The sequence below is a fragment of the Canis aureus genome, chromosome 6 (assembly GCF_053574225.1).
Source record: "Canis aureus isolate CA01 chromosome 6, VMU_Caureus_v.1.0, whole genome shotgun sequence".
Taxonomy (NCBI): Eukaryota; Metazoa; Chordata; class Mammalia; order Carnivora; family Canidae; genus Canis; species Canis aureus.
This window is the reverse complement of record NC_135616.1, coordinates 58032136-58057637: the sequence shown is the minus strand read 5'-3', so window position 1 is coordinate 58057637 and position 25502 is coordinate 58032136. Positions and strand designations below refer to the sequence as shown.

At 43.4% G+C, this 25502-nt stretch overlaps 1 long non-coding RNA gene across 6 annotated transcripts in view; it reads right to left on the bottom strand.

Annotated features, from left to right (window-relative positions):
- LOC144316187 (uncharacterized) overlaps nucleotides 1-25502 on the bottom strand; it is a 118532-nt gene that overhangs the window by 9579 nt on the left and 83451 nt on the right. The window contains exons 1-2 of one of the 6 annotated variants that reach the window (XR_013382032.1): nucleotides 12348-12446; nucleotides 2738-2953 (exon numbers count right to left, since the gene is read on the bottom strand). This is a non-coding gene — a long non-coding RNA (uncharacterized LOC144316187). Of the gene's footprint in view, nucleotides 1-2737; nucleotides 2957-12303; nucleotides 12447-25502 lie in introns of those variants that run through there. The other 5 variants (XR_013382033.1, XR_013382030.1, XR_013382034.1 and 2 more) reach the window with 5 other exon arrangements.

Here is a 25502-nt window from a genome sequence, read left to right as displayed (position 1 = left end):
TCTTAACCAGCCCTTTGGGCCCACAGCCTAGCATAGCTTGCACAACAGAATACGGGTCTTGGTAAATGTTTGTAAAACTGATGCAAACAGAGGCCGTGTGTGAGGAATCTGCTGTGCTGAGGGTGCAGCATCAGTGGTCCCCACTGAGTCAGGCCACCATGACCCGAGTTTCTGCACCCCCACCACCCGCTCCCTGGCTAGGACCTGTGCCCCCCACTCCTTATCAATGGAGGCAGTCAGATGAGGAGACTGGCACAGCTCTTGGGCACCTAAGCTCTGCTGTCAGCATGGCTCTCGTCGCCAGTCACTGTGGGCATCTGAACTGAAAGTGTGTCAAGGGGCTGACTTATCCAGCACGAAACACCGGGCCTGACTTAGCACCTGGGAAGCTCCCATCCCAATTCCACTCTCCCTCCGTGAGCCTCAGGCCTACATCAAGAGATGTAGGGGAAAGGGAAATGCTTCGGGCATGACTGGAGTCTCTTCAGGAACAAACTTGAGGGGTAATCTGCAAAGGCCACATAAACAGCCCAAACTGGAAAAGCCTGTGAGGCCAAGCAAAACCAGACTGTAAGACTCTCCTAACCAGTCTCGGGGACCTCTTTTACGAGTCTGCCTTCCAGAGCCCTGGGAATGAAGAGCTGGCAGCAGTGTGTGCAGGTGGCAGCAGGGTGTGCAGGTGACTCCACCCTAAGCAGTTGCCCAGTGACAAGGCGAAGACATGGCCTGAGTGGGCATTCTTCGGGGGGGGGGGGGGGAGCCTGGGGCACCAGGGATGGACAGAGAAAAGATGGGAGAAAAGCTGATCCAAAAAAGTAGAGAAGCATGACAAGTTTCGTTTCTGCCCTCATCAACAAGAGTGATCATGAGAGCTTGTGCAGAGGGACACCCAGCTCAGTCTGGCTTCCAGGAAGACATCTGGTGGTGACACAGTGGATCAAGCCGTGGGCTCTGGAGTCACTCAGATGTGGCTCTGGAGCCTGGTGTCTTCGTTTCTCACTGGTGTCACCTTAGACAAGTGTCCTCAGCTCTGGGTCTTGATTTCCACTTCCGTAAAAATGGGAAAAATAACAGGAGCTGCCTCACTAGGTTGTAAGGATTAAAGGAAAAGACCATGATGATAAAGGGCTTGGTGCACTTGACAGCCACCCTGCTCAAGCGAAGGGGAGCCAGTGGGCCCCAGGCCTGGCCCCAGCTCTGCAGGGAGTGAGAGGGAGAGGAGGCTGGGAGACCTGGAGAAGGGAGTTGTGTCACTCAAGAGTGTGTGTCAGTAGGATAAAATGTGTGGCTGGGAGGCTGAGAGACAATGAGATGCAAACAAGGCCTGCAGCACTCTAAGTCCCTATGTGGCTCTGATGAAGTAGCACAGTTGAGGCAGAGCCTTCCTCCGAGCACCAGGGTCCCAGAGGAAAGAGAGAGATCTAGCAGGGCTGGGCTGACTGGTTGGATTCAAGACAGGGAACTCAGGGGGAAGAAGGCATCCGCCACAGAGGAAGCTAAACACGCAGAGGTGGGGGGAGTGGGAGAATTGGCAGGCATGAAGATGGCTGAGGTTAAAGGCGGGAAGAGGAACGTCACACTGCGAGTCTAGGCAGCAGGGCCAGGGGCCCGGGGGCCTCAGCACTAATGGCTGAAGATGTCTGCTCCTGGGGTGAGGCTGCTAATCCTGGGTCGTGTAGGCCAGAGTCTCAGAGCCAGAGAGCCCCTGAGTGGAACATCCCAGGTGCTACTCCCACAGGGAAACTGAAGCACTGTGCCTTCCACACCTGGAAAAATGCCATACTTAAGTGTTTCCCAAATTATTTTTATTCACTGATTTGTCTCTGTCAGAAAAAGACACAGACATTTCTCACACACACATGCACACATATACACATACATCCTCTGCCTTCAAGTAACCATCTTCTCTCTTTTCAAGCAAAAAAAAAAAGGAGAAAAGAAAGAAAGACATGAAATGAAAGAAAAGAAAAGGTTGGCTTCTTAAGCACTGAGCCAAGAATGGTGAGAAGGACGAGGACACAGAATTTGGTGCGTGAACACCAAATTTGGTGCCAGGTGTGTTCCAGTTCTCTACACTAATAACTGCTGCACTGGGGAGATGTGTAGGTGTTTAAGTCAGAGTATGGAATTAATTGAGCATCTCCTATATTCACATAACCACTCAAGATATATGCTTGAGGAAATAGCACAAGAGTAACTCAAATCCTAAGAGAATAATGACAAAGCACGGACACAGAGGTGCAAGGTGGTACAGCACAGATAACATTTGGATCCCATTGTCTTCTAATTAATATCTGAGACTTGTCCACCACTTTGGAGGGAGGGGGCAGTGGGCCCCTAGTGAGTCAGCAATGGGGGGCAGAGCTGAATCTGCACCAAGTGCATTCAGAGCAAAGGAGCAATCCGAGCACACAGTTATTTTTACCATATGTTGTCTCCTCATTATCAACCAAGATAGAAGATTCTATAAGGAAAGGTCCTTTAGAAAAAAAAAATCTACTAGGAAAACAATCTGCTCTACCTCAACAGGGCAATGAATGGAAGACATTAAATGCATAGGCTCTGGAGTTAGGAAAATGAAGTCCAAGGTTGTATCTCTACTATTAAATATATGCCCTCTCTTCTCAAAGGCTCTATTCCCCATCCACAAACTCAGAATGATCATTCTACCTCTCTTGTGGGGTTGCAGGCAGATTAAAGGAGATGATTATGAACAGAGTTTAGCAAGATAACATACCCAATAGCTGTTAGGATTACCATCACCTGTATATCGATCCATGCCTCCAATTCTTTCCTCTCTCCTCTTGTCTTTGTGGTGCCTTCTCGCAGTGGCTTTAAGCTTGGCCAGTGGGTGTTTGTGAAGGTGACCACACAGAGGCTGAAAAGCATCTGCACACTTGGATATGCTTCTCTTGGTGCTTGGCTATGGCCTCGAGAACATGCTGAGGTTATCCTGCTAGAGGGGAACCATGAGGCAGGATGAGTGATCCCAGCCACCCTGGCTGAGGCCATTCTAGATCGACCCATGCTAGCCAACCCCCATGCAAGGAAGCAAATCTAACCTGGATCAGCAAAGCACTCAGCTGACCCACAGCCAACCTCTGAAGCATGACCTAGTTTAGCAGAGATCAGCCAAATCAAATGAATTGAACCCCACAAAGCCGGGAGCCAAAGACATCCATATCATCACGTGCCGTTGTGTGCACTTTGTTTGTTAGGATAGTGTTTGTTATGGAGCATTATCATGGCAACAGATAACCGATAACAGTATTATTATCGACATGGTTATTGTCATTATTGTTATAATCATGACTTTTCAGAGGAGCGCACAAAGGCTCACCCATACCTTACTTAGCTGCCACAGGCAAAACATCTTTCTCACAACCTGCTATTCTTTCCAGAGAAAGAAAAGAAAGTATGAGACAAACGAGCAGGTGGCTGCTGCTTCCGAAGTTTCTGCCTTGTTTTCCTGACAGGTTGTGGCTAATGATGCTATTATTTTTCTTGTGAGCAGAGATGCCCGTGACAGTGTAACCTCACAGGCTGCTATGATGAGTTGCTAATTAGTTTAATTAGTGAAGAGCCCTTTCTCCATCAACTTAGATTCTAGCCTTATATGTTCCCACAGGGACTTCGCAGTATGAGGTCCTAAGAAAGCGCCTGTCAGGAGACCTTCAAAATGAAAGGCATTAGATGAAATGTGTCCTCAGGGTGTCCAGCCTTCACTTTCAAGTAATAGCGGGCAGCACTTATTCTGTGCCAGGCGCTATACTAGCACTTTACATGCAATATCTCATTTATTCCTCACAAAAACCCAAAAAGCAAGAACCATTCTTAACTCCAATGTATATAAGAAAACAGTCTTGAGAAAGTCACATCACTGTTTCCAAGGTCACAGGGCTAGTGAGTGACACAGCTGGGACTAAAATCCAGGTCTGTCATCTCCTGTTCTCGTGACTGTGCCACATGCTGTTTTTCTGGCCCTAAGGACACCCTCCCCCTCAGGCTGGTTGTCCTCTGCTCTCTCCCTCCCCCTACCACACTCTGCTCTCAGAAGAAATGCCAACACTAGCCCCTGGATCTCTCATGTGCCTTTAGGCCACCATGCTCCTTTCCCCATGTCATCTGCATAGTATGTCTGTTCTTAGTAGTATTTGTTTAACAGTGAGGGAGAGCCAACCCTAAAGAACCGTAGGCTACAGACAGATGTGTTTAATTTAGCTGTTATGAAAATGAAACCTAGAGGTCAACAAAATAGTAATAATAAGTAACTATTATATAGTATTATTAGTAATAATATATTAGTAGTGATTACTATATTAATAATAACTAATAAGTATGGGCTCTCCAGTCATCGGGAATCTGGGTTCTCCATCTCTTGTTGTTCCACAATATCAACATGCACTTCTGTCTAACCCAACATGGTGACTTATGCTCCAGGTATCACATCTACATTCTAGCCAGCAGCGTGGAGGAAAGGGGAAGACGGATGGTCCCTTCTTCTAAGAACAATTCTTCTTCTGTTTTATTCTTTTATCTTTATCTCTTTTTCACATCCTTCTCATTTTTCTCTACCCTGGGGCAAGCTGTCTCATTCCTCTCAACTTTCCGCTTTTTATCACCATCTTCTGCAATTTCTCTCTGATCTTGAGGATGGAAACAAGAGCATAAGGAACATGGTAAAGAGTAGTTTTGATTCCAATAAGTAAAATGTTTAGCAATTTACAGATTTAGTCGTAATTGCAGCAGAATAAGCACAAATAATTTCCACTTCAACTGATTGCTTACCCTTCCTCTTATTCTTCCTTCTTTTTCTTTAATTTTATTATTCTTCCTTCTTTTTCTTTAATTAATATTTATTTGTGTGTGTGTGTGAGAGAGAGAGAGAGAGAAAGAATGCACACATGTGTGAGTGGTGGGAAAACCAGAGGGAGAGAGAGAAAATCTCAAGCAGACTCTCTGCTGAGCGTGGACCGCCGCCCCCCCCCCCCCGTCCACTCGTAGGCACAACCAAGATGATGACCTAAACCTAAATCAAGAGTCAGAGGCTACCCCTTATCCTTCTTTCTTGCCAAATCCTCCAAAAACCATTTCTCTATGTGTTTGCAGTTGATCTCATGCAAAGAAGTTTCAGGCATCTCAGCTGACCTGTTTGGGATGGTACCCAGGAGAAGGCAGCTCTGAATCTGGGAGCTCTTGTTGCACCCAGGATAAACTACATGTGTGGGTTGCTTCTCTTGGGCACATCTGCTCAGATTCAGGTATGCCACAGCTCAGGCTGGAATAGGCCTTCCTACAGTTAACAATTCTAAGTAAAATAACCTCCTGATTGTGAGTCTATTCTATCTGTTGAAATCATCAAATATCTTCAAATGTTTTATTTATTTATTGTTTTTTTTTTTAATCTAAAGGCAACCTGACACTTACATGTTCTTCCCCCATTCTAAGCAGCCAGACTGGTTCTTCCAATCTGGGCAGGTTTGAGCTACCATCTTGCTGAGGCTGTGGGAAGCTATGAATCACGGAGATTGGGAAGGAAGTCAAAAAACTGGAGAAGAAGCTGGGGCACCCAGGTGGCTCAGTCAGTTAAGCATCTGTCTTTGGCTCAGGTTAGGTTATGATTGGGGGGTCCTGGATAGAGGACCAAGTCAGGTTCCCTGCTCAGTGGGGAGTCTGCTTCTCTCTCTCCTTCTCCAACACTCCCCACCCCCATGCTTTCACTCTCTCTCAAATAAATAAATAAAATCTTATTTTTTAATGGAAGAGAAGTGAGTAGTCTAAGCCCAGAGGACCCTCAGAAGTCAGCAATCAACCTAGACCCTAACGTTAGAAGCCAGGCAAAACAGGCAAGAAGCTAACAATGATCAAACACACTGGGGCAAGAGGACAGAAATGCAAAGAGGTGCCAGAGCTCAAATGGGCAATTCGTCTCTGCTCTGCTGCTTTGCATAGGCACAGTTCTCTAGACCAGCAACACAAAAGATGTGTAATACAAGTCCTATGTGCAATTTAAAATTTAAAATTTCCTAGAAGCCACAGTTCTTAAAAAGAAGGTGCATTAAAATTTAGTAATATATTTTATGTAGTCAAATATATCCAAAATATTATCATTTCAATGTATATCAGTATTTTTTTAAAAACTGATTCATGAGACTTTTTACATACTGTCTTCAAACTCTGGTATGTATTTCCCACTTATGGCAAGTCTCTTTTTGGGCCAGCACATTTTCAAGAGCTCAGTAGCCACACATGGCCAATGACTGCTGTGTAGCACACATCCGGACTCTCCGCTCAGAGTAGGGTCCCCCAGAACCAGAACCACCAGCATTACCAGGAGCTTGTGAGAACTGCCGAATCTCGGGAAGTTCCATGGAATTAGAACCTTCATTTTAACCAGATAATCAGGTGCTAGACACATTGAGTTTGAGAAATGCTACCCTAGACAAAGGCAGTAGTCCTTTAGAACTAAATGTCATGTGGTGAGTGTTTCCTAAGGTATTACCACAGAAGTGACAGGCAACATCCTCATTCCTCTGGTTGGCTGCTCAAACAATAATAATAATTATTAATAATAATTAATAATTTAACTAAATAGCATGACAGTTGAATAACAAATAGCTCCAAGTGGAGTTGTCTGAAGAACCAAAGACTTATCTCATTACCTCTTCAGCAAGTGAAGACGTTGGTGTCCAGTAACCCAGGCTCAGCCTAATAAAATGGCTTAAACAACCTAGCCCTTTGTCCAAGGCAGAAATGATGGACAGTGTCACAGGGAATATGTAGAACAGAATCACTGTCCCCCCTAAAATAATCCCCTAATGGCCTGCTGAGGCAGCTAATTATCCTTACCATTTGACCTATACCTTTGGATCAAGGCATTATTTTGGAAGCCCTAGACTACACGCAAAGCTTATCTTTGGAAAGGGTTGCCCCATATAGGTCCACTTACACCATAATGAGAATTAGTTTCTAGCACACATGCAAGAGGAGAGGAGCAGGAAGCCAATCCTTGGGCAGGAATCGGAAAAGTTCTGAGGTACTCAAGTGTGCAAAGATCGGCCCCAAAGGAAGATGGAGGACATGTAAAGGGGCAGCAGTGAAGAATCAGATGCAAATTCCACAAACCTTCATTTGGCTTCAGTATGAACCACCTACATGACTGGCATGAACAAATCCATGTTAATCCCACCCGTGCAGCAGTCACTGGGGCAAGCAGGGAAGCTTCTAGTCTTTCAGGGCAGCAGGGGGTAGGTGGAGGGGCAGGGGTGTTTAATAAATGAGTATGGAATCCAGGGATAATGCTGGTGCTGGGCAGCAGAGGTAGAGACTGACATAGAGGTAGAAGGGAATCTAGGCAGCCAAGCACAGGAAGAGTCAGGCAAGGCCACAGAGAAGACATGATGTGGATGTGTGAGTCTCCAGCATGCGTGGCAGCAGCAGGAATTATGCTCCTGTTATGCCTGGAGGGGGAGGCTGTGTTGACCCACAGTTAGGTAGCCACAGGAAGCCAAGTGGCCCCTTGGGCCCTTGGCCATCATTCAAGGTGAGTACCCAGGAAGGGTAAGAACATAAGACTTCCCCTAGCACACATTTGTTAGCAGTGGCCAGGAGGAGAATCAAACAAACACCACTGAGGGTAAATCAGTCACTGTTTGAGCAGGTGCCCTTTTCCGAATGAAATTGCGTGTGTTATTTTTAATATCTCTTGTCCATCTGCTCTGGTTGTTTCCTCTGGCCTGAATTGGAAGGCTCCATCCCATTACCTGGATGGAGATTTGACCATGCAGTCACCTTCGAAGAGCTGCAGGGACGTGCTTGGCTTCTCTAATACACAAACCCCAGGAAGTATAAATAGAAATGTTGCTTTTATTTGTAGACTTAATGCGTATGGGGAAGCTGGCTCAGAGGCATAAAAGCCTCCCTCTTCCAATTCACTGAACTTTGGGCCCATAATTCTTGCAGTTCAGAAAATTAAATAGAGGTCAGCAATTTATGCCTAAGGTAACGGAGGTGGGGAGCCAAAGCAGGGCTATTAAACCTGGCAAATGTGCTTATGCGCTTTCCATTTTCTTGTGTTATTTCTGCCGGGGTCTTCCACGACCAAATGGCTGCTGGTTTATGGATTGAAAAACCTCAGAGTGAGAGACAGCTTTTCTTCAGCACCTCTGCCAAATGTCAGGGCCAGTGGAGAGCCTGGGAAGCCCTCAGCCAGGAGGTCTCCAGGGAGCCCATGTCTTGAGTTACAGAGTGCTGCTATCAGCATTGACTTTAGTCACTGGCCAAATGCACCAGAGGACCGGCTCAGGTCCAACAGGAGTTCCATAGAATATGAAAGACCACCCACTTGATGATCTTATATTTGTAGGTTGTTTATTACTGACCTGTGTACCATCCCTACACCAGTTGGACATAAAGTCCCGGGAATTAGCATAAAGAGAAACCTTGATGCCTAAGGCCTCTAATCAATGTCAGATATCAGTTGGCTGTCAGTGACCTTAGCAAATCCTTATAAGGAGCTCCCAAAAGTTCTAGAAAGGAAAGCTTCTCAGTCTCTCCTATGAAGGTAGAACAGCAACTGGTGGCTTGAGAAAATTAATTCGAAATTGAGATTCTGTGGGAAAACTTGGCAAAATTCAAATACTACTTAAAGAAACATCTTCAGTTCTCAGTAAATACTGATGGACTCAAGACTATAATTCCAGGCTTACCACTGTCTTTTACCATGCTTATGAACATCTTAAACATCCTAACACCAAGGCAGAACCTTTTTTGAGATTCCACCCTTATTCAGAAAGTCATACATCTGGCAGCCTTGGCCTTTGACACAATACACTGAAAACCAATGATGGTGAACCCTGAATATCCCACAGGGTCATGTTGGACTAACTCACATCAACAGTATTGCAGAGCTACTGGAAGCCGGCAGGATCCAAGTTGGACCTGGTCTGCTTGCCTGCTATTAGGAGCCATGTTGTTGCAAACACTCTTGTTTACATCAAAAAACTTCCATATTTGCTTGGCAAATAATTCAATACAAATTAGAACATTCAGTTCCAGTTTGGCCTGGTAGCCTCTGGTAGACAGAGCTAAAACTTTAGTTGCCTTTTATAAATACCAATGTGGCCTAAGGTGCTGGGCCTGATGGGACTTTTGTGTGGTCATAGAACTGATTCTCCCAGCTGGAAGCAAGAAGTAGAGATGCAAAAAACTGGAGAGAAGGAAAGTGGGAAAAGAGCTTCCTTTGCCTGAGAAAGTTCTGGATTTTAGTTCTTGAGGCCCCATTTCTCACACTTGTCTAACCTCAGCATCTGAGAGAAGTCCATGAAATATCTACCCTGAATGTAGTCTCGTGTTTTTCCAACACTTAGAATTTACAAAGAAATTAAGATCTGGAGATTTGAAGTGACTTGTCCAAGACCACAAAGCTATTTGGTAGAAATCTTTCTTTCTCAGTCTCAGCCTCTTTCTACCACAGGAAATTTTGAGGGGAAAAGGAGAATCTTCTACAACTCTCTAAAGATGTAGCTGGGTCTTAGGCTTCACAGATCTTATAGCTCCTGACTTGAGTCAGAGTTCAACACATAAGGAAAGAGTAAGGTTTCACTTCCCTCAGTTGAAGTTATGATCCCTCAGTCTGGCCTCCCCAAATCACTGGGGACATCTTGTCTCCCAGAACTTCGGAGGGCCTGCACCCCACTGATCTTTGTTTGAAGATCAAGCAGCTTACCAACCCCTGGGTAGGGCTGAACCATGAGCCTTTTCGTCTTTTGCAGTGCATGTGACATGCCCATTTGCAGAAATGAAAGAGAGAAATTTCCAGAATGTGTATGAAGCAATGTTGAGATTTTTAGCCAGTTTCTGTGCATCAAGCATTGAAATCTCTGTAGGCCATTGGTATTGCTGGCATTAAAGAAGGGATGACAGAAGAAAAACTCTAAAGAAATATGGCACAGAGGGCAAAAATCAAGAAAGAAAAAGAAACCAAAACCTTGCCACAAGAGAAAATAAGTAGCAACATGGATGCGAACATGCTGATGAAAAAGGCAAGTGGCTATCCTGCAGGATTAAAAAAAAAAAAAAAAAAAAAAAAAAAAAAAAAAAAAGGTCTGGTGATGGATCACCATGCTGGCAAATATTCCACAGTATTGAAAACAGAGCTAGCCACAAAATCATTTTTTCTCCAGGTTTTCTGTTTGGGTTGGAGGATACAACATCAAGGGCACATTTGGAGGAGATGTGTGTGGTGAGGGAAGGCAGAGCAGTAGTTCCTGCAGCAGTTCTCTGGGCTGAGCTGCTCTCCTTCCCCTTTCCCCACACCACTACCTTCCCCTCTCCCTGGGATGGAAGACAATGCCTTACAACCTCAGGTAATTGGCATCCCTGGCACTTTGAAGCACAGAACTGGGTAAATTCAGCAGATCAGATCCAGAGTGTCCTCTGATTGTCTGCCTCTCTTGGTTAACTCCAGGCTGGAAGGAGAGCCTCAGAGTGGGCTTTCACCCACAGGAAGCTGTGTTCTGACACTTGGATGAAGCTGACTTCTGATCAGAGAGATCAGTCTCTGGCTCTTTCTGAGACTTGCAGGGGCACTCTTAGAATATAAGGGGCTCCTGGCCCTACTCTCACTTTTCCCACCTGATTTTCCCACTTCAAACACATTCTATCAAATTAGCTTTTGTCCCAGTTCTAAGTCACACACTAGGGAAAACTTTAAGATGTGTTTCTTTCTTTAATCCTCCGCACTGCAACAAATATTTATAGAGTGCCTACTATGTACAGTTTGCTGTGCTAGGTTATCTTGGAGGCTATAAAAGATGCACGGCATGTGTCCTGCCCTCAAGGAACCCTCCTGTAAGCAGAATGAGTTATGAGAGTGGTAACTGAATGCAGGGGGCACTTAACTGCAGGAGATTAGAAAGGATGGATCAAGGATGACTTCATGAGTACTTGAAGGATAAGGGAGGATGGGAGAAGAGCATTCCTGGAAGCAGGCACAACAGCAGACAGACCCAGAGGTGGGAAAGCATGCAGAAGCCCCGCTTGGCTAAAGCACAAGGTACGTGGAAGAAGTTAGGAGCTAGCAGTCAGAAAAGGTGAGTTCCAGCTAAAACCCGGAGTCTTAAATGTCAAACTGAGAAATCTGGACTAGAAGGAAGAGAAATTGGTGCTGCAGGCTGAATTAAATCAATCATATGAAACAAAGAAATAGTTGTGTACAAAACTTCATTTGAATGGACAAATTGTTGTTTTCTTTTTCATTCAGTGTTTGGGGCCACTGTGCCTCCAAAGGCACCACACAATGGAAAGAAAACCACCTTTTGGACCCAGACAGATCTGTATTCAAGTAGCGATTCTACCATTATTTAGCTCTGGACCTTTGGGCACATCTTTGCAGTTGGTATGAATTAGCTCACCTCCTTAGGTATGAGAAGCATCACATTGCATTGTTTTTCTGAGTCAAATTAAATCTGCCTCTGGATCTTCACAGGCAAGATATGAATTCTCTGTAATATTTGGGGGTAGGGGAAGGTCAGGGGATGAGTTGCCCCATTGTCAGAGTGTTCAAGAATCTCAGAAGACGTGTATCCAGAGAACACGGGGAAGAGCCTCTGTTCCTTAGTCTTCTCAGGCATCCTGAGTTCTTAAAGTCTGAGCCCTCATGGTCCATTTGAGGGTGAAAGACTCCATGCCATGATGATCTTTCATTATAGATTCCCAGACATGGCAGTGGAGGATGCCCAACTATCCTGCTTTACTGGGGACTGAGGGGTTTGCAGGAAACAAGCTTTCAAGTATTAAAACCAGGAAAACTAAGATTAATTGGGCACCCTGCCTGGCACTCAATGTCCAAGCCAATGGCATTCACAGGCCACCCCCCAAGAGCCCTGGTCCACTCAGAGTTCTATCAGGGAACATGATAGGACTTATTACTATCCTACCATCTGTCTCTCGAAGCCAGATCTACTTCTTTAAATCAAAGCATCAACCTGGGTGAGGCATTTCTTCTGAATACCTGGCAACTTCTTTCTTTGGCTTCAAAACAAAAACTAGTCAAACAACTTAGAAGCAAGGGAATTCAGAAACCTAAACATACAGGCCTGACCATTCTAAACCTAGGTAAGTGGAGGAAGGTGTGGGGATAAAAACAAAGGTAGAAATTATTCATTTATTCTTCCAAGAGATTAGTCAATCATTCGGCCCAAAACTATGCATTGAGTATATACTCTGTGTCAGGCATCAGGCTAGGTGCTTAGCATACCATGGGTAAGAGACAGACAATAGCCCTCCCCTCATTGAACTTACATTCTGTCATTATTCTGAAACAAGAAAGAAGCAGGAAGAAATACCTCAAAAAATTATCCAGCTGCACACTTGATCTAGATAAGCCTCGTCTCCAGAGTGGCGATTGTAACACCTGTGCCCGTGCCATAGAGTTGTCATGGCACCAAATGTGATAATGCGTGGAGAGCGCTCACCACAGAGGTGCCCCGCAGGACACTGCTCAGGAGAGCCCCGGTGCTGAGCTTGCTGTCTAGACTTGCTACTTGAAACTACAAACTGTTTCTCTTTGATACTTCCTTCAATTTCTGCTAAGGCCTTGCTGCATTTCTGAAGTCTTTGTGGATTATGAGCTCCATTGTCAGATTCTTTTTCAGGTTATCTCTTGTAATTCCCATTTCACAGGGGGAGACATTCTGGCAAGATAAGCAATTTGTTTAGGTCACACAGGGAGAAAGTGAGAACTCGAATCTATATCTTCCAACTCTGAGCCTGTACTTTTGCACCAAGTCACATCACCCTCCTGGCAGTTCCTTTGAAAGACCTCTTCCCTTAGTCCCCTGGTCTGGAGCTCTCTCATTAAAGGTTAGGGTGATAGCTGCAGAGGCTGTGGATCAAAGGCAGGGGGGGCTGTATTAGTCAGGGGAAGGTCACTGCTCTAACAACTCTCCCCAAAACCTCAGTGTCATAACTCAGTAAAAGTTTATTTCTCCCAGAGGACTGTCTGATGAAGATTCATACAATCTTTCAGGGCTTTTTCTGAATCTTCTAGGGCTTTTTTGTCTGCTGCATTCAGCCTGCAAATGGGAAAAGAAAAGGGGTCCAAAGGATTATACCAGGGATTTGTAATAGGCTAAACTCAGAAGTGGATTCATATTCTATTAGCTAGAACTCAATCACATGGTCACACTTAACTGCAAGGGATGCTAGGAAATGTAGTGCAGCTGTGCATCCCTGAGGAAAAGGCAATGGGGTTTAGCAAACACCGAGAAATCGTTGCCAGAGTTGGCAATAGGATTTCAATGGCAGCAATGTCCTAGAGATTATCAGCTCTTGGACTACTCCATCCACAAAATGGAAGCCTCCAGAGACCCATTCTTTTGCAGGATTGTTGTGAGGACTAGTGATGCACACAGAGCTCTGGGGACAGAATCCCTCAGGAGACACTGCAAGGTGTAGTGACAAAAACACAACCTCAAGCTCCCTTCACCAGCTTTAGGTCACTAGCTAGGTCTTATGATCTCTGTGAGCATGGAACTACATCTCGAAAGTAAGGATACTAGTAGCCCATTTCTACTTATGAGAATAATAAGGAAATTTATTTGAAATGGGTGCTGTCTCAAAATCTCAAGATAAATGGATACCAATTTGCATTCAGAGAAAGAAACACACGACAAATATATCATTGGGAGAAGACTAGAGGAGACTAAGTGAACTAAGTGAGACCATACTTTCCTTCCAAAAGTTGCCTAGATGGACTTTCAACGGGCCTCTACTACGTGATCTATTTCTGGAAACCTGTCAACAGCTAGGATTTTTGAAATTTAATCTTATTTTAAAGCTTAAGACAGTGGTTCTCAAACCTGGCGGTGTATCAGGATCATCTGAGGAAAATTTCAAAAGTACCAAAGCAAGGCCCAAAAATCTGAATTGCTTTAAGTTTCCCAGATAATTCTGAGATAGTCAGAATGGCACTATTCCATTAACCTCATTAAGAACCACTATCCAAATGTATTAAAAGAAACCCTGAACATCTTTCTGACATATCTATTTATCTACTTTATAATTTGTTAAATAGAGCGGACCACCACCCTCACATATAATACTTTTCAGAGTGTTGAACTACATAGGCAAATGCACTGTAATGTTATGTATAGACACTTCATATTTGACAGATAAATGCTTGAATGCAGACATGGAGCTGGTCAGAAACCAAAAGAGTTCTAAGATTGAGTGACTGAACATTCAAACAGCCAATGAGCTGACAAATTATTATTGAGCCATTTGCCAGGTACTGTGCTAGGCTCTAGGACTATAAATATGAATAGGAAATAGTTCCTATATTTCAAGAAGACAAAGAAAAAAAAGTGACAGCCAAGCTTGGCTTCTGAAATTATAAGCTCGTAACATTTTACTGGGAGCAAATGGCAAATGTAGCTCCATAAGGAAGGGCCATGCTTCTGCTTTCTTTTTTTCTTTTTTTCTTTTTTACTTCTGCTTTCTTAATCAATTTCACTTCCCTGTTTATTCCATGGTGAATAGTCTCATTATTTGTTGCAAAGAATATAATGCCATATCAAAGTCTACCTCCTCCAGGAAGCCTTTCTTCATGTCCAGAGCCAAAAGTAATAGTTTCCTATGTGTTTTATTTACTTTGGGTCCCACTCTATCCTTGTATATGTATTTTAATGTCCTCTCCCTTCTCTTGTAGTGTTGACTTGTTTTACTGCTGTTTTTTTTTTTAATATTTTCAGGAAAAAATGCATTGAAGTATGCTAAACATCTAGTTCTCTTTCCCAGGGCCTGGGTGCCAACCCATGAGAGCTAGCATAGCCTCCTGATGTCTGCTCCCTCGGCCACTGAGTGCTGTTGCACCATATTGCAAATGCTGGCCACCAGAAGGGTGCCCCCATGCTACCTGGAACTGAGCACGTCTTGCACTGAGTGTGGCTTATCCAACATATCCTTCATCTCTGCCGTTTGTTTTATGTATATAGATCAACAGTTTTGACACATATTGACTGAGAAAATGTCTGCAAAATTAAAGTACTGGAAAGAAATACACAAAAAGTAACAATGTATGTTGAAAGGTAAATTTAGGGGTAGGCTGAGAATTCTTCAGGGAAACAGCCAGGGATGAGAAAATGGTAGAAATCAGCAGGCAATTAAAGATTAGCGGGTGGAAAAAAAAAAAAAGATTAGCAGGAGTTCTCTGACATAATGAGGGACCTAAAACACCACCATCGCCTGCGAGGGCTGTCAAACAACAAACAGCATGAGCGACCTGAAGGAAATCCGCAGGTCACGACTTCAGAAAATTTGGAGGGGAGAGAGAAGCCTCTTGCCAACATATGAAAGAGAGAATGGGATTGCACAGGAGGGTACTGTAAAGAAGCATACAGCTCTGACTCACTTAGAGTTCCCATTTCCAAGAGGGCACCAACCCTGCCAAACTGGAGAGGTATGATTACTTTATTTTTCCTGCTGAATTGTAAACTCTTTTAACAAGAGTCTATGGCTCATTCACACTTGACTTCCTAGGGAATATACTATAGAGTCATGCCATTGAAATGAATGAATGAATGAATGAATGAATGAATGAATGAATTTCTAAATGAAACTGTACACTCACCATCTCTGACATGTCACTTAGGAAAAAGAAAACAACAACTCACAAGTTCTGAGCACAGATCATTTTTTGTCTGCAATTTTTCAAGTGTCAGGGCCTCCCCAAAGGAAACTAGCAAGACAAAGAATGTCGAGCTGGTGATGAATCAGGCTCAGGATATGGAGAGAGGCTCAAGCTCGTCACAGTCTGACTTGCAGGGATCAGAGATAATCTGACAGCTTCTGGGTTCCCAGTTAAGCCTCATATTCAATTTAATGAATGAGAAGAACTGGGGGAAATGTAGGGCTCTTCTAAGGCAATAGTTTTGTCTCGGCCAGAGAACACACTGTTCTGGAAATTCTGAGGAGAAATTGGGGGTGGGTGAAGTTGGAAGGAGTTGCTGCCAGTTAATACACAGGAGAAGTTACACATCAGATGGGTTTAGAATTCACAAAAAGGGACACCTGGGTGGCTCAACGGTTGAGCATCTGCCTTCTGCTCAGGGTGTGATCCCGGGGTCTTGGGATCAAGTCCCATATTGGGCTCCCTGCACGGAGCCTGCTTCTCTGCCTGTGTCTCAGCCTCTCTCACTCTCTATGCATCTCTCAGGAATAAATAAATAAAATCTAAAAAAAAATTTCACAAAAAGATGTTGGGTCTCATCAGCCCATTTCACAGCTCCTCAAGCACAAAATCGTTTGTATCTGGTTTGGACAAGGTGCCCTGGAAAACCAGGCTGGAGATTCAGCCCATGTTATCCACAGAGAAGTAAGCATACACAGAGATGATGCATCCTGAAGTCGCACACATCCAGCGTCTTGGGAGAATTCAGCATGGGCAAGGGAGTCTTCATGTCAAGACAGGACTTTGCTGTGTTTGCTCCTAAGAGGCTGCTTCCCCATGTGCAAGTCTGCAAAGCCTGCAAGGCTGTTCTGCTGTCTGTCCCTAGTCTTGGGGGGAAGCTGATGTGGGATGGGGAGACCAGGTACCAAGAAACCCAGAGAAGAGATTCAGAAACTCTTCCCTTCTCACCTAGCCCGTGTAGGGGAGTTACAAAGAAAGCACCACCCTGCAGGATGCCTAATGGGACATTACCCCATCCTCCCAGAGGAAGGAAAAAGATGAACGGTAGTGAGTCTAATCTGGTTCAAGTTTATTATGTTTGATTTTCCTCTCACTCAACACACACAGATACATACAGTGAGAAGGAGGAGAGGAGAGAGACCAGTGCTGGGCACCTTTGCAGGAAACTATGTGATTTTAGTAGGGTATAAAGTGGAAAAGTGAAATGTTATTACTATAACAACTGACATCATAACTGCTCTCTGGAGAGCAGCCGTCTTTACTCAGTAAATACAGTAAAAAGCAGCTTAGGACAGAGAGTGAGACATTGAGCAGAATAAATAGATAGATAGCTGTTCTACATGAAAAGATGAAAGGAATTCGTGTTTCCAGCTGAAAGATGGAAGGGTAGAAGGAACTATGACACAGAATGAGGTTCAGACAGTACTTGGAATGACAGTGCTTATGAAGCCTCTAGGTGGCCAGGCACTGAAAGACATTTTAAGAATGAAGATGTACCAAAGGTTCAATTTCAAGTTTGTATTGCTACAATTTAAAGTCCCCTTCTTAGACCCCCAAACTCCTTATTAGAATCTACTAATCACAGAAATTGTTTTTTATAAGTAGAAATTGTGGCATCAAAGAGAAGGCTTACGTTTCATGTATAGGTTGACATCTAGTGAACTAAATTTTGTGTTTAGGTTAATATTACATGAAACAGAAACAGCATAAAAAGGGACAATGAGATAACCCATAAATGGAGGAAGCAAGAGTTTGGAGCCAGGGCCCAAGAGGAGAAAGTATTCCCCTAGAAACTCACAGTAATCCTGGGTAACCTTTTGACCTTGCACAACATGTGAAATTGGGAGATTTGATCCAATCTCATCTAGATCTCAAGGAGAAGAGAAGACCCAGCTAACGTCAGGTTATGGACTAAAAACAAAAATCTGCAGAGGCTGGGGTTTGCTCTTGTGTAAACTCTAGGTCTCACCTTCATTTCCATCAAGGTCTCCCTAAATCTTTCTAAAAGTTCCTCAGGTGCATGTTGCCCACATACATCAATAAGGACTGCCTGCCTTCTCTTGATGACCACCACTTTTACCATCACTTTTCCTCCTTCCCTTTGGCAGCACCTTCCCACTGGCAGCTGGCCTGTCTTACCACTGGTATTGCTTCCAGTTGCTGTCCACCCCTCCCCTGACAAAGCTGCACTCCAGTGAAGTCAAGCAGCTCTCCAAAGTGTGGCGATTCCACATGTTTTGAGTATCGATTTCTGTGTAATAAGCCACCCCAAAACTTAGTGGCTTCAAAAAACAAGTTTGTCATTTCTCATGATTCTGTGAATTGTTTGAGCATTTTTGCTGCTTCACATGGTGTTAAGTTGGGCACTAGGATGGCCAACATGATCTCATTCACAACAGCTGGATATTAGTGCTGGCTGAAGGCTGGGAGCTCAGCTAGGGCTATGGGCTATACCCTCTGGTATCCTTGCTGTCAGGCTCACCACATGGTTTTTTGGGATTCCTCACAGTATGGTGGCTGAGTTCCAAGAAAGGTGAAAGAAAAAGCTATAGATCTTTTCAGCTCTGGCCTCATAGCACCATCTTTCTGTCACATTCTATTGGTAAAGTCCAAAAGGAGAGAAAATATGCTCCAACTTCATGTTGGGAATAATAGAATAGCAAAGGGAGGAAGGAAGGAAGTTGTAGTCACCTTTAACCTACTGTGTCCCCACACACACACACACACACAAAGTCCTTATATTAAATCCCAGAGCACCCCTCTACTTCCAACCCCATGCAAAGTCTGTATGAGAATTACTTGGTCTATTTCTATTGGCAGCTCCCTAATCCTTAGAAACTAGTCCAGGAGAGTCTGGTAATAGGACCAGTTTACTGAATTAATTCTTCTCTGCCAAGCAGTCTCTTCCTCAAACTCCCTTGACTTTCAGTTATCCCCCTTTTTCCTATGACCAGCCCATTTATCACAGGGCTGATGTGTCCTTTTGAAGCTTTCATTTCATTGGCTTACTCAAAAAACTGATCTACCTTAATCAGAAAGATATGCATGTGCCATCTCTGATAAAAGACTAACTGTGAAATTTCTCTATTACTTATCCAGCATTGGCACAGAGATGACAAGATCTTCAAAGTGTCATGATAGCCATAAATCACTGGAAGTTTCCCAACTCCAACTTAGCACAGCAATTCTGCTCTCTAAAAGTGTGGCTTAACTGCCTGAACCTCAGCTACTTTAGAAAGACTCCTAATTAATCAAGTTCCTGAACTCAACTGAATTGATGTACTTCCAGAATTTCTGGTAGTTCTGGGAGGAAGGTAAGAAGGTGAAAAATTCCCCCCTCAAAAAAAAAAAAAAATCCCTAGCATGGGTACATTCTCTGACCAGCCTTGTATCTAGACCCAAGGCCAGCAAGAGGTGTAGGGAAAGAGAAAAAAAAGAAGAAAAAATAGGAGATGGAATTAGTTGAGGAGGAGGGAAAGGAGTATAACATTTCTAATTCCCTTGTCTAGAGAAAAGCTAATGGTGCTCATGCTGCAAAGGGATGATTTTCTTCCAGTTCCCCCTACAGGCAGTTAAGACTTTGACCTTGGCCAACTGCTAAGAGTGGCCTCAAGGACAGTTACTAATAAGGCAAATTAACCCAGAGATAAGGTTCAGTCTTTCCCCTGCCCAAGCTTCTAGGTTCAAAGTGCTCTGCTCTCCCCTCACCTTACAGAAGAACTGCAGTCGAGAATACTTGACAACAACCAAAGGGACAATGACAGAGTTTCTTTCCATGGTAGCCTCCAGCCAACTACTGACTTTAGTGTCATTGACTGGTTATGAATATTAAAAACAGAAAGATACTATCAGCAAGTGAAGGGACCTTGTGATATATCACTGTGTTTGGTTTATATTGATTAACTGCAATTTATTATGCAAGCAGGTGATGGACATTCATGGTGTTTCCATTTTCTGGAGATTATCAGCAGCCAAATCTTCCAGGTAGAAAAAACAGGATCAACTCAGGACAGTGAATGGGGGGTTGCTGATTGCTCCATTTTATTAGTTCTTCCTATCATCATCCCACAGAGAGGCAAATTTCTTTTTTTTTTTTTAATTTTTATTTATTCATGATAGGCACACAGTGAGAGAGAGAGAGGCAGAGACACAGGCAGAGGGAGAAGCAGGCTCCATGCACCGGGAGCCCGACGTGGGATTCGATCCCGGATCTCCGGGATCGTGCCCTGGGCCAAAGGCAGGCGCCAAACCGCTGCGCCACCCAGGGATCCCGAGAGGCAAATTTCTAATTTACGTGGACATGGGCCTTCATCTGGAGACAAGAACAGCAAAAGAGATTTTCCTCTAATGAGGAAAATCGTGTATGCAGAAGTATACAGTTTTCTATGCTGTGTATCTTTGCTACTGCTATTAGGTCTGAAGATCAGATCCTTTCCCCTTCCTGTCTCCCTCTATTCTTCTACCCTCTTCTTCACCCATCCAACTCAGATTCTATCTTCCCTAAAAGCCTCTCCCTGCCCCCTGGATGAGACGGGCACTGTTCTTTTTTTTTTTTTTTTTAATTCTTTATTTATTTATGATAGTCACACACAGAGAGAGAGAGAGAGAGAGGCAGAGACATAGGCAGAGGGAGAAGCAGGCTCCATACACTGGGAGCCCGACGTGGGATTCGATCCCGGGTCTCCAGGATCGCGCCCTGGGCCAAAGGCAGGCACCAAACCACTGCGCCACCCAGGGATCCCGGGCACTGTTCTTTTGTGTTTCTTTGTTCCCTGTGCACATTCCCACTCTGCACTCATGCCAATGTGTTGAAGTCACTTGTTTATGTCTCTTGAAATCAGGTTGGTAAAGTGTCTTAATCTGCTTTGCATCATTAGATCCTAATCCCTTGTCTGTCACATAGAAAGTATCGAGTCCACATTGAACTAAATGAACATCTAACATATTGCTATGTGACTTTCACCATCTTCTCAACATTACCAATTTCTATTACTATGTCTCATTGTCATGAGGTGAAATTTAATGCATCTCAAAGAAATGTTGAGCCTGCCTAATCTCTTCTCTAGATAAATGTGTGTGAACTTTTACATCATTACAACAGAGCAGCAGTGCTTTCCTATTCATCTCTTGAATTAGTTTTTGAGTTGCTTCTCCCTGTAGGAAGTCACCCAAGTTTATATTGATTAACTGCAATTTATTATGCAAGCAGGTGATGGACATTCATGGTGTTTCCATTTTCTGGAGATTATCAGCAGCCAAATCTTCCAGGTAGAAAAAACAGGAGCAACTCTCCTGAGTTCCTACTGAACTGAAGGCAGATGCTATGAGATAGATCTATGTCCATTCCGGGAATGCTCTCCCTCTTGAGACCAACTTAGGTCTTGCTCTCATCAACTCTTTACATACCCACTTCCATACACATAGGCTCAGAAATAGGAGTGTGCCCTTTTGTGGGTGATTTCTGCCTTTTTCTTTGAGAAGCCCACCTAAAGCTTTTCAAAATCATCAATAACCTTGATTGGATTTCAAACGCAAGGAGTTATTTTTTAATTGCACTCAAAAAAATTATTCTCCGCATAGCTTCCTTTCAGTCGGCTAATGTCAAACCTCAAGGCCCAAGAGTTTTCAGGTATCTTCCAGTGAGTTTCCTTTTTCACCTGCCAAGCTTTCCAAAATCAAGGGTGACTCCACAAAGGCTCTTCAGTCTTTCTGTTGACATTCCAATAGATTGAGATGGACCTTATAAATTCCCTGCATTTGGGTTGAATTATTATGGCCACAGACATTAAAATTCTCAGATTATGTAAGATATGCATATATTTTCTAGGAGGAAGTATTACATGAACACACAAATAGGTAAGGAGGTAAGTGGGTAGATAAACAGGTAGATAGGTGAGTAGATAAAGAATTTCCCTGCTGACTAGCATTCCGAGATGACTCATTCCTCCCCTCTGGATCTATTTCTAGTTCTCTGAAGTTGAGGGGGTTAGATTAGTTGGTTCCTAAACTTGGTTCAAGATCTTTGAGTCTATGAGGTAATCTGCAACCAGCTTTAGTGTAATCTGTGATCAGCCTGCCTTCCCACCCCACTTTCCCATTCTCACCACCATTTTATTTCCTTCTGACCTCCTCCATGGATACTACCATTGGAATTCTAGATCTTCTGAAATCTGCTTTCTCAAATTTCATTTCTTTATTGCCCTGGAATTCTAGCACTTCTTAATATTCCCCCCACAGGGGCTGGTCACCCTTCAATCTTTAAATGTTTTCTTCATGTTCACAAGTACCAAAAGCCCCTGACTTCCTTGTTTCCTGTGGCAAATCCTTCTGAAGTAACCTGACAAGTTAATGTAACTTCCTTATGTGCTCTACTCACCAACCTACAAAGAAGTGGAGCCTCTGGCTCAGCCCAGCTTCCAGTCATCTGTTTCCAATTGTATTGGTCCCCACATACTAGCCTTCAGTTTCACAGCCTAGGATGAGCTATCTAGGGAGACTGCCTTCCCCACCTTCCCCAAACACCTCCAGCCTGAGAGGAGCTGTCATGGATATCCCCTCACAGCGATAGCTTTTCTTTTAATATTTATAAATAGGAAAGTATTTTTTTCTCCCCCACTTGAAATGTATATATTCATTCATTAAAAGGCATTGACATTGCTGAGGTAATGGCCTGCCGGCAGATTTACAACAGAAACTATCTCACTGCCTGCAGGCCTGCGCGTTTTAATATAATTAAAAGGCCTCTGTTTGGAATCTTAGCTAATTAATATTCATGCCTTCCTCCTTCACCTGCCATTCCCAATTTGCTGTCTTTTAGAAGATTGATCATGGCCCAATTAATCCCCCCACCAGTCAAAGCAAGCAGGCAGGGGAAGAAAGGAAAAAATGCCATTGCAGAATTGACTTCTTAATGAGAAAATTCTTAGAATTTTAACTAATGGAAATATTCTTTTGGTTTATGAGTAAAGTTGAGGAAGAGTCTCTCTAAATATGGGAATTTGGTTGGAATGGAAGAGTTGACCAGGGATTGCATTGCAGATAAATTGCTCACACTGAAGTGAGTTCAATTTATTAATCTTCAAGAGTTTTCACAAGCGGATATAAGAAAGAGTGAAAGGGATTATAAGGGAAAGGAAGGAAACTGAGTGGGGAAAAATTAGAGAGGAAGACAAACCATGAAAGACTCCTAACTCTGGGAAACAAACAAAGGGCTGCAGGAGGGGAGTGGGTTGGGGGAGTGGTAACTGGATGACAGGCACTAAGGAGGACACTTGATAGGATGAGCACTGGGTGTTTTACTATATGTTGGCAAATTAAATTTAAAAAATTTTTAAAGAGTTTTCACAAGTTTCATTCATACAAGAAATCACAGAACAGGAACTTGAAGAGGCAGGCAATAGATTTTTTTTTTCTTAAGTAAAATAAAGTGAAAATGGAGATGACAGTTGCTACTATTCAGTACCTGAGAAAACCATCCACATGAATAAAAGTGGTTCACCTTTGAGACCATTGAGAGCCAATCAGATTCCTGGACATAGTCACATGGTCACTTGTTTTTCTTTGCCTCTGCCATCCTTCAACAACCAAAGCTTACAACACCAAAGCTTTTTGCAAAAAATAAAAAATAAAAAATTATATATATATAATATACATATTATATATATATAATATATATATATATATATGGCTCTGCTGGTTAAGCATTGACTCAATCTCAGCTCAGGTCTTGATCTCCGGGTTGTAAGTTCAAGCCCTGCACTGGGCACCAGGCAAGTGTGGAGCCTGCTTAAGTGATGAGGATAAGGGTATTAATGATTAAACTTTCCTCAGATACATAAAAGGAGACAGAGGAAAGAATTAAGCTTTCTCTACTTGACTTCAAAGGATGGAATGGGGAAGCTTGGCAGCATTTGTGATGTAATGTTCAAAAGCCATGGACCTGAGCTTGAGGGCAATGTGAAGACAGACTTGGCTTTAAGGCTCTGCCTTCCCTACATTGTCAGTGGCTCTTTCCAATCCTGAGTTTCTCAAGAATCTGTGATATACTGAGGAGAGTGAGCCCAAGAGAGTCTCTCAAGCAAAGCACCTCATGTTCAGGCTAGTGGATGCTGGCCAGGAGCTTCATCACTGAATCTCAACCATAAAAGGGGAAAACAATGTCCCATCCAGAGGATTGCTGTCAGGACTAAATGGGGAAAAGTCTTGAAAGCGCCCAGTGTAATGCTCAGTAAAGAGTAATTCCAGTTGTGTATCTACTCTGGAACAAAGTACTTCCTGTCATAGTGAAGACCACTTTTCCAGAAGGAATAAAGAAAGACAGGGCGAAGAGGAACTCACTCTCTTGGTCACGAAAATGTATAACAAATTCAAAAAGCCACAGTGGAGTTTGTCACATTTAAGCCTGTCTCACCAGTACACTGGGTATTAATAATGAACAAAGAGGGGTTACAGAAACAAGATAAAAATAAACCAAAAGCACTGGGTTTATGCAACAGGTACATGTAGTTTGTTCTCTTGATGAGTCACTGGTCTGAGAAATCTGTTTAAGTTCAGCAGGAGGTCCATGTACAGGCTGCTAATCTTAATTGTCCTTCCACCACAGTTCCTCCCATTATGAGCTTGGGGCTTTTTATCTTTTAAAAGTCTGAGTGATTACATCCTTTTAGATATGAACATGTAGGGACTGTATTGCTGACCCATCCAACCAGAATGCCTTCTTACAGTTCCTAGCTATCAAACTCCCACTCACCCTTCAGGGCAGCTAAAGTGTCCCTTCCTCTGAAAAGCCATCCGCATTAAGCTGGTCAGAACTAATCACCCCTTACCTGGGATCCCCAAAGAATAGCCCTGATCCATTAACATCTACCACTAAAGTCTCTCCACCTCAATTAATGATGAGGATATTTGCTAACAGTTATAGAAGACTTTCCAAGTACCAAACACTGTGCTCAGTCTTTTATGGGTGCTAGCTCTATTAATTCTCAAAGGTGTATTTTTTTTATTCTCTCCATTTTATTAATGAAGAAGCTAAAGTTTAGTGAATATCATGAATATCTTGCCCATGATCACAGAACTGCAAAAACAAGATTAGGACCAAGGCAGTCAGGCTCCAGAGCCTCCAGGTTCTTATTCATTATTGTCTCTTTAGCAATGTTTAATACACATTAAGAATTCAATAAAGATTAGTACACAGAATAAGGATCATTTTCATGGGATATGGAAGCATATCTGACCAGTGGGGCCAGTCTGAAATGGGCAAAACCTACTACAGACATGCATCAGAGGAAAAGGCTTTCTGGGGTCATCCTTGACACCATATTCCCACAAAGCCTCCTTTTTGGTCCTAGCAACACCTAAGATTTTATGCAAAGTCCAACATTTCCTTGAAACAGATTTAACCCATGAAGAACCCATGTGGAAAAATAAATTTATACATCTTTTTTTCAGTCTTACATTTTGTCAAAATGTTATTTTGGGTGATGAGCCTAAACTGCAGTGAAACAGAGGTTGAGTCCAAATGATTGGAAGCCTGAGGGGGTTTCCCTACTGAGGTTTTGACTTATGCCAAATACATAAGGTGAAGGAAAAGACTCCAGAGGCTGACCTAGGTTAAGGTCTGAAGGATTAAGGCATATCTTAAGGCCTAAGACAGTCATCCATAAAATTGTGGTAATAAACCATTCATGTGGACATCCATGTGCATGAGATCCATTAGTGCAAGTATGCTGTGCTTTCTGGAGAAAGTTGTTATGGCTGTGCCTCCTCCACAGTACTCACTTCAGTTGCCTGTCTTTGAGCCTTGGGAAGATGT